The following is a 12,868-nucleotide window of genomic DNA, read 5'->3' on the forward strand; positions in this document are numbered from 1 at the left end:
TGTGCCCTAATTGCGTTTGATTTCTGCTGAACTGTGCCCTAATTGCGTTTGATTTCTGCTGAACGGTTCCCTAATTGCATTTGATTTCTGCTGAAAATGTGCCCTAATTGCGTTTGATATCTGCTGAAAATGTGCCCTAATTGTGTTTGATTTCTGCTGAACTGTGCCCTAATTGCGTTTGATTTCTGCTGAACTGTGCCCTAATTGCATTTGATTTCTGCTGAAAATGTGCCCTAATTGCGTTTGATTTCTGCTGAAAATGTGCCCTAATTGCGTTTGATTTCTGCTGAAAATGTGGCCCAAATTGCGTTTGATTTCTGCTGAAAATGTGCCCAAATTGCGTTTGATTTCTGCTGAAAATGTGCCCTAATTGCGTTTGATTTCTGCTGAAAATGTGCCCAAATTGCGTTTGATTTCTGCTGAAATGTGGCCCCAATTGCGTTTGATTTCTGCTGAAAATGTGCCCAAATTGCGTTTGATGTCTGCTGAAAATGTGCCCAAATTGCGTTTGATTTTTTGCTGAAAATGTGCCCTAATTTCGTTTGATTTCTGCTGAAAATGTGCCCAAATTGCGTTTGATTTCTGCTGAAATGTGGCCCAAATTGCGTTTGATTTCTGCTGAAAATGTGCCCTAATTTCATTTGATTTCTGCTGAAAATGTGCCCAAATTGCGTTTGATTTCTGCTGAAATTTTATTATTATTATTATTATTATTATTATTTAGTATTTATATAGCGCCGACATATTACGCAGCGCTGTACAGTGTATATTATATATCTTGTCACTAACTGTCCCTCAAAGGAGCTCACAATCTAATCGCTACCATTGCCATATGTCTATATTATGTAGTGTAAGTACTGTAGTCTAGGGCCAATTTTTTAGGGGGAGCCAATTAACTTATCCGTATGTCTTTGGAATGTGGGAGGAAACCGGAGTGCCCGGAGGAAACCCACGCAGACACGGAGAGAACATACAAACTCTTTGCAGATAGTGCCCTGGCTGGGACACAAACCAGGGACCCAGCGCTGCAAGGCGAGAGAGCTAACCACTACGCCACCGTGCTGCCCAATGTGGCCCTAATTGCGTTTGATTTCTGCTGAAAATGTGCCCAAATTGCGTTTGATTTCTGCTGAAATGTGGCCTAAATTGCGTTTGATTTCTGCTGAAATGTGGCCCAAATTGCGTTTGATTTCTGCTGAAATGTGGCCCAAATTCTGTTTGTTTTCTGTTGAAATGTTGCACAAATTGCGTTTTTATTTTCTGGTGTTTGGGGTAACTGTTGCTGCATTTATTATTTAATGGTCATAGTTGGCTATATTTGCTGTGCTACGGTTAAGCTCCGCCCATACAATGTCATGGCCAAATCCATCTTTCGGCGCGGCGCGCTGCGCGCGCCTCAATCACCCCCACATCCATTTTCCCTGCAAACAGCCCCGCCCCAATCCGCCCTCCAGCTCCACCCACATGCCATGGCCACGCCCACTTATGCGGGATAGCCACACCCATTTTTCGCCGCGGCGCAGGATAGGGCCACTTCCTACAGTCCGCTTGGGGCCACAAAAACCTTAGCTGCACCCCTGGCTATAACTAAACTCCAAATTGCTGTGGCACATGTACAACTGAGTAACGGTATCGGCTACAGTATATCTGTGACAGAGAGGTAATGGTGCAGTGGTGATTAGGTGTATGTAGCTTGGAGGTTAGTGTTAACTGTAGGTGGGAGGACTGGGGGAGGTTATTGTTAGGTGTAGGTAAGGAGGAGGTTAGTGCTAGGCATATGTGGGAGGAGTTTAGTGTTAGACGTAGGTAGGGCATGTTATTGCTAGAGGATAGAGTAGGGGGAAAGGTTAGTGGTAGAAAGCAATGGTAGTAGTACCAAGCTAGATCACAACGCTTTGCCATTATTTAATACCATAAGTTATATTTAAATAATAACAATACCCAGCGCCCAAATTACAGAGAGCAATTTTTGCACAGATGTCCTGAAAATACCCTAAATAGAGCATAAACATACAGTTTAAAATAAAACTTTTAGGTAGATTTACTTACTCATCTATTGTATTGCTTAATTTGAAAAAAAAAACAGGGAAATTCCCGGTGAGCCGACATTATGACAACTCCTTGTTTCCTGTGTCGTTGTTCCTTGCCTCTGCATTGGTGCAAACCAGAGCAAGATCATCCACATGGCAACCTAGGGAGGTGCCTGAAGGTTAGTGGGTGTCAAGGGGCCCAGCTGCCAACCCGTTGACCCCACTCTTCCCTCAACTTACCAGAAAGACTATCATGGGAGACAGAAGCTATCACCTTGCCTTGTGTCCTGTTAACCCTCCTGGCGGTCTAATTCATTTCGCCAGGAGGGAGCGCAGCAGGTTTTTTTTTTTTTTTTTTAAATCATGTAGCGAGCCCAGGGCTCGCTACATGATTGCCGCTGCTCAGCGGCATCCCCCTGCCCGCTTCGATCAGGAAATCCCGTTCACAGACGGGGCGGGATGACGTCGCCGACGTCGTGATGTCATTGGGAGTCCCGATCCACCCCTCAGCGCTGCCTGGCACTGATTGGCCAGGCATCGCACGGGGTCTGGGGGGGGGCGGCGCGGCGGGACGGATAGCGGCGATCGAGCGCGGGGCGGTGGCGATCGGTGTGCTGACGCAGCTAGCAAAGTGCTAGCTGCGTCCAGCAAAAAAAAAAGTAAGCAAATCGGCCCAGCAGGGCCTGTTAAAAGCTCCTGCGCGGCTTACCCTAAACTACGTTCGGGGTTACCGCCAGGAAGGTTAATGGTGGCCACTAATGATCCAATCTTTTTCATCCAATCATACCAGATCTATGTAGTAGAAGAGTAAACTGAGTGAATATTCTGAATGGATACTATAGGCAATTCCCTTATATTACATAGAAATGGTAAGATTGGATAAAAAAAGATTGGACCGTTAGTGGTCACCTTAAGTCTTAATCCTTCTCTGCTGCAAACCACCTGCTATGATGCCAGCAAATGTACAATGGTTAGAAGGGAGGCTTTGCTACATTCTATTTAAAGGTTGGGAGATGGATATACTGTATTATTTCAAGCAGACATCAAACAAATGACAGCGCTCAAAGGCTGCAACTGAATTGTAGACCAACAGAGGTATGCAGAGCTCCACAGGAGCTAAATAAATGCCTTGAATGCAAATCAGATGCAAATCATGTACTAGTCCTAATCTATAATTTGAATGCAAATTGAAGCACATGGATGCGGCTAGCCATAGGTATACTTACATGAGTTTTGTACAGCAGGAGACACTGGCAGCACTTCCAAACAGCTGTCATTTGTTTGATGTCTGTTTGAGAGAAATGTGTATACCATTTTATGACTAGCAGTACTAGGCTAAAATCGTGTTTTTATCGTTAGACTAGCGGTAGGTCTTCCCCGAGAGGACCCGTCATCGCGGTGGGGAAGTCTAGTAGGGAATAATTTGTGCACATATTATTTATACTGAAGCTAACGTCCTCCTTTGCTGTACCTGTTTTGAATGCAAGTTGTGTATTTTAGTCCACATAGTGGAGCTCTGCACATCTATTGCAGGTAGTCAATTCGGGTGCAGCCTGTTTGGAAGCGCTGCCAATGTCTCCTGCTGTACAATACTGTATTATTTGTTTCAGAAGAGGATGCTTGTAACAAAAATATATATTTTAGCAGAAGAATAGAAGACTACAAAGAAAACTGGAAGTGACCACTCTATGAAAATCTGCAGTTTTCCATATTTTTGTTGTTAACAGAATCATAGTTAAACTGATATTGTTGATGGATTTGATACTGGATTAATCTGTAGTGTTTTCTCAAATACTAAAATAATTGAGATAAATGTCAAGATACACCTTCCCAGTCAAGCCTAATGCTGGGAATACACGATGAGTTTTTTTTTTGGGCAGATGGCTCGAAAGATAATTTCCAACAGGTCTGATCTAATTTTGATCATTTTTCTGATCGATTTTCTCATAGAAGTGAATGGAAATCGATCAGAAAAATAATCTGGAAACAATCTAAAAATCATTCGACCAGTAAATCTGCCGAAAAAACTCATTGTGTATTCCCAGGCATAAGACATTTTTTGTTTGTGCTCCGCTCATTGCAAACCGGACAGTGAACGGCTCCTATGTTATACATAGGAGCTGTTCACACTTGTCAGTCTTGATCCCATGGATCCGTTGCAGTAAGCAGACCACACTTCTGTTTAGTCCGCGATAATCCCGGACAGGTGGTTGCATCTGCATCTGTTCTGGACTATGCAAATCACAGCTACTTGGTCCCTGTATTCAGGGAAGAAGCATGGGGATCCCAATTGGGCTGCAAAAGATCAATGGGAATCCTACCTCAGCAACAGGGAGAATTCTCATTTGTTCATGGTGAACCAATGAAAATTCTCCCTGTTGCTAGGGAGAATTGGCATAATGCAGCATATGTAGAGTCCCATGCTTCTGCTGGCCTCCAGGCTTTTTTCAGAGTAGGACCGAGCAGTGTTGACCGACGGTGGGACAGGTGAGCGGTGATCACTTTGGACGGCAGACGGATGCAGAGCAGATGCAAAATGGATGGAGCCGTGGAACCATATCCATTTTGTATCTCCGCTACTGGGAACACAGCCTGATGCTGGGCATACTCGGCTTGATCCCCCCTTATCAATCGAGCCTCTGATGGCTCGATTGATAATATCCGACGTGTCCGATCACCGCGCGGACCGATTCCGCGCTCGATACCCGCGGCCGGACAATAGTGGCGAATCGAGTGGGAGATAAGAAGCACCGGCGGGGACGAGCGGGAATTGATTTGGGTGCACGCGCGGATGATCGGGGACGCGGCGGGAGTCGATCCGGCGGCTAATCGGCCGCCGGATCGACCCGTGTATGCCCAGCATAAGACATGACAGGACATGACATGTCAGGCCTGGCTGTATAAGGCCAAGTATATCACAGAAGAGAGGTGTATTCAGGACTGAAAACCTTTTCCTCACAGATAAGGGAATGATTCATGCCTGTGATAAGTACACATTAAGCTAAACTGCTGATCATTCCCTCAAAAGAGAGAAGCAGCATTCGATACATCCAGCTATCCAACATGCACCAGCAGCACAAAATTACTTCATGAATGGAAATGCACCACTCATTTGAAATTTGCTTAAGAAGTGATTGGGTGTCACTCCAAGGGATATGGTAAGGGAAGACTCAGAATTTGCACAAGGGCTACATATGATCAAGCTTGCTCTACTCACGTGTGAACAGATTTTCTGCTGAAAACAATGGGAAACATCAGAAACACTGCTTTCACAAACAATTGACAATGTCTTACCAGTACTGTACCAAGTTGTTTAAATGGCCAATTATCCCTGTGCAATATGCACCTATACAGCCTGGGAATCCCCAACAATCAAAAGACAGTGTTTGGTTCTGGCACATTGTAACCAATAGGCCTTGTCTATAGTGATGGTCATGTCTGGGAGTATTCATGGAGAAGCATGTGATCAGTTTGTGTGACGATTAATGCCACTACTCAGATGACTGAATATTGGTGATCTGCGGAATAATGGTTTTACAGGACCTTACCACAGGAGTTGGTAAGGAACACTCAGGACACCAACAGAACAGACTAGACACAAGGCCCCCTAGTGGGGCTGGAAGGTACAGACAGATAAATACAGTTCTAACGGTCACCTGTGGAGCAGGTGATTCAGACCTTACTGCAGTCTCAGAGATACAAATAACACGGCTCTAATGGTCATCTGTGGAGCAGGTGATTCAGACCTTACTGCAGTCTCAGAGATACAAATAACACAGCTCTAATGGTCATCTGTGGAGCAGGTGATTCAGACCTTACTGCAGTCTCAGAGATACAAATAACACAGCTCTAATGGTCATCTGTGGAGCAGGTGATTCAGACCTTACTGCAGTCTCAGAGATACAAATAACACGGCTCTAACGGTCACCTGTGGAGCAGGTGATTCAGACCTTACTGCAGTCTTAGCAACAAGTTCCTTCCATAGTCTGGACTCTCCATGGGGAGGAGTCAGACAGGGAGAGGGAAGGACAGAACGTGAGTGACACCAGAGAGAGGGTGTCACTAACAGATCTGGCGTTCTGTAACGATCGGTGTAACACAGAGAGGGTCTGATTACCGGTGAACTGCAGTATCACCGAGAAAGCAGAATATACCCGATTATTGGTGATCTGCAGTATCACCGATAATCAGATATATAAGCTAACCTCTGGACACCTGAGTAACGAGTGTTTGGTGCAACTGTAATGTTTTGAGGGCTGCACCTCAAGAGCAGGTACAGGGCAGCAAGGAGTACTGCACAAGTACTGATTCCTTCCGAAGGCCTAGACTTCCCCGAGGGAGAAGTCAGGCTGAGCGCAGGAAGGACAGAGCGTGAGTGACACCAAAGGTAGTGTCACTAACGGATCTGGGAACTGCCTTAAACAGTAAGGTCAGTTCTCGCGGTCGGGCAAGCCAGGTCGAAAACACATGGACAGATAAAGTACAGATTCAGAAGGCAGAGGCAGAGTCTAAAGTACAGGCAGGGTTCAGCAACAGGGTATCAGATATATCGGGGTACAGAATCAGGAGGCAGATGCAGAGTCTAAGGATAAGCCGGTGTTCGGCAACAGGGTATCAGAATAGCAAGGTACAGGATCAGAGTTCAGGAGAATAGTCAGGCAGGCAGAAAGTCATAACAGATAATACAGTATAATTTCCTAACGCTAAGGTGTGAGATCCGTGGCCGTCAACACCTTGGGAAACTATGCTAGAACACAGATACAAAGCAATTAGTACTTTAAACTATCAACAGAATCTGGCTAAGTGTGGATCCCCGGCTCCGGCCGGTTCTAGCACACTTTGGGATCTAACTATGGTCTGAGTACTGACACAAGTGTACACGACGACAGACGAAGACAGAGTAACAACTCCATGTTTAAATACTGACAGCAGATTCAAGCAGCCCCGCCCGAGGGGCTGAACCAACCTGCAAGGAAGATTGACAGGTGGAAGTCAGCTGACCACAAAGTCAGCTGATCAGTCTCCTCTGCCCATAAAGGTCCTTTAGCTCCATGTAAAGGTCCTTTTGCTCCATGTGCAGGCGTGTGGACCCAAGCTGCTGCAACAGAGATCCCTGTCCCAGCTGAGTCGGGAAGCGACACCCGGGATGGCTTGGCCAGAAAAGTGACATCAGGTGTGAAAGCAGCTGTGCTGCTTTCCACCACAGAGGTAACGTTTAAGATCGTTACAGTTTGGTTACGTGATAGATACAGTGGGTTGCAAAAGTATTCGGCCCCCCTGAAGTTTTCCACATTTTGTCATATTACTGCCACAAACATGAATCAATTTTATTGGAAGTCCACATGAAAGACTAATACAAAGTGGAGTACACATGAGAAGTGGAACGAAAATCATACATGATTCCAAACATTTTTTACAAATAAATAACTGCAAAGTGGTGTGTGCATAATTATTCGGCCCCCTTTGATCTGAGTGCAGTCAGTTGCCTATAGACATTGCCTGATGAGTGCTAATGACTAAATAGAGTGCACCTGTGTGTAATCTAATGTCAGTACAAATACAGCTGCTCTGTGAGGGCCTCAGAGGTTGTCTAAGAGAATATTGGGAGCAACAACACCGTGAAGTCCAAAGAACACACAAGACAGGTCAGGGATCAAGTTATTCGAGGAATTTAAAGCAGGCTTAGGCTACAAAAAGATTTCCAAAGCCTTGAACATTCCACGGAGCACTGTTCAAGCTATCATTCAGAAATGGAAGGAGTATGGCACAACTGTAAACCTACCAAGACAAGGCCGTCCACCTAAACTCACAGGCCAAACAAGGAGAGCGCTGATCAGAAATGCATTCAAGAGGCCCATGGTGACTCTGGACGAGCTGCAGAGATCTACAGCTCAGGTGGGAGACTCTGTCCATAGGACAACTATTAGTCATGCACTGTACAAAGTTGGCCTTTATGGAAGAGTGGCAAGAAGAAAAGCATTGTTAACAGAAAACATAAAAAGTCCCGTTTGCAGTTTGCGATAAGCCATGTGGGGGACACAGCAAACATGTGGAAGAAGGTGCTCTGGTTAGATGAGACCAAAATGGAACTTTTTGGCCAAAATGTAAAACGCTATGTGTGGTGGAAAACTAACACTGCACATCACTCTGAACACACCATCCCCACTGTCAAATATGGTGGTGGCAACATCATGCTTGGGGGGTGCATCTCTTCAGCAGGGACAGGGAAGCTGGTCAGAGTTGACATATACAGGGCAAACTTGGAAGAAAATCTCTTGGAGACTGCAAAAGACTTGAGACTCGGGCAGAGGTTCACCTTCCAGCAGGACAATGACCCTAAACATAAAGCCAGGGCAACAATGGAATGGTTTTAAACAAAACATATCTATGTGTTAGAATGGCCCAGTCAAAGTCCAGATCTAAATCCAATCGAGAATCTGTGGCAAGATCTGAAAACTGCTGTTCATAAACGCTGTCCATCTAATCTGACTGAGCTGGAGCTGTTTTGCAAAGAAGAATGGGCAAGGATTTCAGTCTCTAGATGTGCAAAGCTGGTAGAGACATACCCTAAGAGACTGGCAGCTGTAATTGCAGCAAAAGGTGGTTCTACAAAGTATTGACTCAGGGGGCCGAATAATTACGCACACCCCACTTTGCAGTTATTTATTTGTAAAAAATGTTTGGAATGATGTATGATTTTTGATCCACTTCTCACATGTACACCACTTTGTATTGGTCTTTCACGTGGAATTCCAATAAAATTGATACATGTTTGTGGCAGTAATTTGACAAAATGTAATGTGACTTCAAGGGGGCCGAATACTTTTGCAAGCCACTGTATGTAAGTCTTGATTTGCTAGTCATGATCATGTGCTAAAGCAGGATGTGATCACAGCAAATCAGAACTTTGCAAATCTATCAGCTGATTAAACAAATCACATGCTTCTGCATGAGTTCTCCTAGATATGACCCTCACAACTTGTCTGGCCACCTGAGGATCCATACACATTAGTGATTTTTTTGTTGCCTGAAACAATTGTTTATGATTGTTTCACATGATAGAGCCACCCACACTGCTCAGTTCTCTGACAAGCATGTTGGTCGGCCCTATGGAGAGAGAGAGGATGAGAAGGAGTAAGCTGCTGCAGGAGGTAAGAGCAGTCAGGCAGGGTTTTTTAGCATGTCTGGTCACCATCAGTCAGTCTGTGAAAGGTAGCTCAGGAGGTACAGGAGTACACACTCCGGGTAACCACCTAAAATTATGCCAAATTATAATTTTGAATGATAAATGTCTAAGGTGTGTATGGTGCAACAGTAAACTTGGACGCACTTTGAGCCTGGTAATTCGGGCAGTACCATAGCCCACAATGTAGTTAGCAGCTATGGCAGTGCAGTAAGGCTTCTTCCACACCACATGCGATTCCGATATTTAATCTGATCTGATTTTTTATTCCGATTAAAAACGTACTGCATGCTGCTACGTTTTTAATCGGAATCAAAAATCGGACCTATAAAAAAATCGGAATTGGATGTAGTGTGCAAGAGGCCTAAGGGTGATTTGGGAAGGAGGTGCCAGGATAGGTTAGGCTATGCTATATAGCCTAATTCTGGCTTGCAGTAGGGATATAGGCTCTGGAGTTCAGCTATCAGGGTAATGTGGTTGTGACTGAGGCATAGTGGTGGTGTTGTGGTATTGGTAGCTGAGCACTATTTGGTACTTTGGACATGTGCTGCGACCGATCAGCTTAGTACTGAAAATGCAGGAAATTGGCAATGGCAGGGTTATTAACTGAGTTTGGCTAGGTAAGGAGAGGTTAGTGTTAGGCGTGGGGGGGGGGGGGGGGGTTCGGGGAGGTAGGATGGAGGTTAGTGCTAAAAGTAGGTGGAAGAGTTAGTGTGAAAATCAGGTTATTTAAAGTATAGTAGAATATCAGTGATGCAGAAATCTTGGAGGAGAAATAAGGAGGGCGTATACCCCAAGCAACACAAAACAAAATGTTTCTATTAAAATATCATAACTTTATTCATTATATCAAAAAAGATATAGTAAATATTAAAACAATAGTGGTGGTTGATCAGGCCACCGTTAGCCCACACTCATGTACTCCACTCACACCGCAAACTCTCTGCAACAATTAGAGTATATTCAAATCCCCATATATATCAATAAAGTGCATCCTCCAGCAGTATGCCTGTTGGTCACTATGTCTCTAGCTTGGCTATTTAATGCTGAAAGAAAGGAGATTGCTCCCATACGACTATGCAAGTCCATCAAATTGTACACTCAAATCATAGGCGTATCTAGAGGGGTGGTGCAGACATGGCTTGTGCCATGGATGCCACAGCAACATGGGTGCCATGTCTCCTCCTGTACTGCACCGCCATGCCTGCCCCTGTGTCTTCCCATCACTCAGATCAGATTAATTCTGGTATCTGGGAAACATGGTTACTTAATTTACTATGTATGTAGGGTGCACTTGTCTTAGTGTTAGAAAAGAGGACAGAGAGGGAATAAAGAGATATTTCTAAAAAAGTAACTTCAGCAATATCCCGAGCCCAAAAAATAGGCAACCATAATGCATGTACACAGGAAAGGATGCTGTTTTTAGAGGGGAAGAGAGCTCTGACTAGGGGGGGGGGGTGCAATTTCAGTGTTTGCCATACGCTCTATATTACCCAGATACGCCCCTGACTCACGTAGTTTGGTAATGTTACTGATATTCTACTACTGGCATTACCCGCAGCCCAAAATCTCAGGTGCCTTTTTAAATGTATGCCTGTATGGGCCCTTGCATACTAATGATCTGTAATACACAGAGCGGTGCTATCTTGTGCCAACCAGTAATGTTCTGTACCAATATATATTATCCTTATCACTCAAATTGTATAATATTTAGTGTAAAGGTCTGTCACCTTTAATGTGAAGGGTGCAGCAAACAGTTAACATAATTGTATTTTCCAGAGGCTGAACTACTTTAGAGCAAACTAAGTAAGAAGTGACCCAGTTATCCTGCTCAGTGCCTGAAATCCTTCATTCTGCAAAGATTTGTAATACACGGCAAGCATTATGAACAAAGATCTCTTTATCTGTTGTTTCAATAACCTTTCAACCTCCAAGCACGTGGGTAACTGGCTGCTATATATTTATCACCTGAGGAACCCATCAGAAATAGCACTGCAAAGTAAGCAATTCAAACATCAAAGTAAGCAATTCAAACATCATGCAAATTAATACATCACAATACTCTGGTCAGCTGTATATCCCCTGTCCATACTAATTGTTTTGTCCCAAGCTTAGCTTATATCAGAACACACAACTTTTGCATGTCACATATCAACAATTTAAAAGTTGTTGTAGGAAACTGAAATCGGTAGATTGTGCTGATTTTGCTGTCTGTGCATCTATTAATCCAATCCACTCTCAACACTATCAGTTGGTCATTTAGGTTCTTAGTTTTCTACATGTGCTTGTAGTTCTCAGGGTACGTAAGTTGGACTCAGGGTCTACGTGGACTTGAATGACACAGTCAATCCACTATAGAAAGTTTTGAGATAAAAATAAATAAAGTATGTACTGTATATATAAACAAACAAACAAACCTCAATACATATTTTAGTTATCAGAAGTTAAAGTTTTAAAAGTACTTATACATAAATATGAAGTACAAGTTCTTACCAATGTATAGACATCAAGGGATACTTGATTTTACCCACAACAGGGGGTACCTTTCAAACACCATAAAGGAAAGATGCTGTAATCATGTGGAGAAATACTGTTTTAAGTGACTGTAGTGCACTAGCTATACAAAGATGACTCCTACTTGTTTAGATAATGTGTATGCTCAGCAAGCAATCACCAAAGAGATTAATTAGTTCCAAATGACAGTGCAGTCACTGCATGCCAAATATAACTGAATTGCTGCACATATCAAAACAAACTGTTTAGAGCTTTGGGCGCAGCTAAGTAACAGCAAACTAATTCACAGTACAAGCTGGGACAGTTAAACTGAGTACAGTATAACAATTCAGATAAGCTGTATAGACTAGTGTAGACTGCGTGGTTAACAGTCCAGCTTTTCATTGAGTAGCAATAATAATTTGCATTTATCCAGTGGTCATAAAATCCATTCCTGGGTAAGTTTTAGACTTAACTTTAAACTTACAAGAGATACAGAGAGGTAACGAATTATATAAGGAATATGCTTCTATGCACTCTACATGGAAAAAGTTTACACAGACATGCTTGTTGCTAGGAGCAATGTATGCACTTGCTTACCTGACAAGTCTTCCCCAAGAGATGACCGCACAGAACAATTAAACAGGCTCCACAGGGATCAAGACCTTCCCTCCTCCTCTGCTGTGTTTTCAGTCAGGGACACTTCCAGAGCTGCTGATACATATGTTTCTGAAGAGCTTTGTCTCTGTGTTGTACTCAGTGCTGCCTCGGGGCTGGCAGATAAACCCAATTTGGTAGCTTAAGTGTAAAAGGAATTCCTCTCATAGCACAAGGTTGATCTTCCTAAATATAGAGTTTGTTGCAATTCCTAACTGAAAGTGGTGAGAGGCTGGCCCACATGACTTTCACCCGATTATTGATTTTAGCTTTCACTATAAAAAAAAATAGAATGTCAATAGAAATAGAGACCTGTCGACAAGTTGCTTCTTAATTCCCTGTAACTGGAAAGCGCTCAGTACATACTATACAGATCAAGTGATGTTTGTCTTTCAGCCTGAGACCTGCAGCCTGTAACGTGACACTGAACTATATCATGCCATGGTTACAGATAAAGGAATCTATTGTTGTATGGTATTAGATAGATACCACCGTCTCTAAAACA

The 12,868-nt window shown here is 43.6% G+C and overlaps 1 protein-coding gene across 2 annotated transcripts in view; it reads right to left on the minus strand.

Moving 5' to 3' along the window:
* SMPX (small muscle protein X-linked) overlaps positions 1-12,659 on the minus strand; it is a 115,177-nt gene extending 102,518 nt beyond the window's left edge. The window contains exon 1 of one of the 2 annotated variants that reach the window (XM_068265651.1): positions 12,307-12,659. The gene's annotated coding sequence lies outside the window, so the exon portion shown is untranslated. Of the gene's footprint in view, positions 1-11,706; positions 11,730-12,306 lie in introns of those variants that run through there. The other variant, XM_068265654.1, reaches the window with a different exon arrangement.
* Between the last annotated feature and the right edge of the window lie 209 nt (positions 12,660-12,868).

The sequence above is a fragment of the Hyperolius riggenbachi genome, chromosome 2, assembly GCF_040937935.1.
Source record: "Hyperolius riggenbachi isolate aHypRig1 chromosome 2, aHypRig1.pri, whole genome shotgun sequence".
Classification (NCBI taxonomy): domain Eukaryota; kingdom Metazoa; phylum Chordata; class Amphibia; order Anura; family Hyperoliidae; genus Hyperolius; species Hyperolius riggenbachi.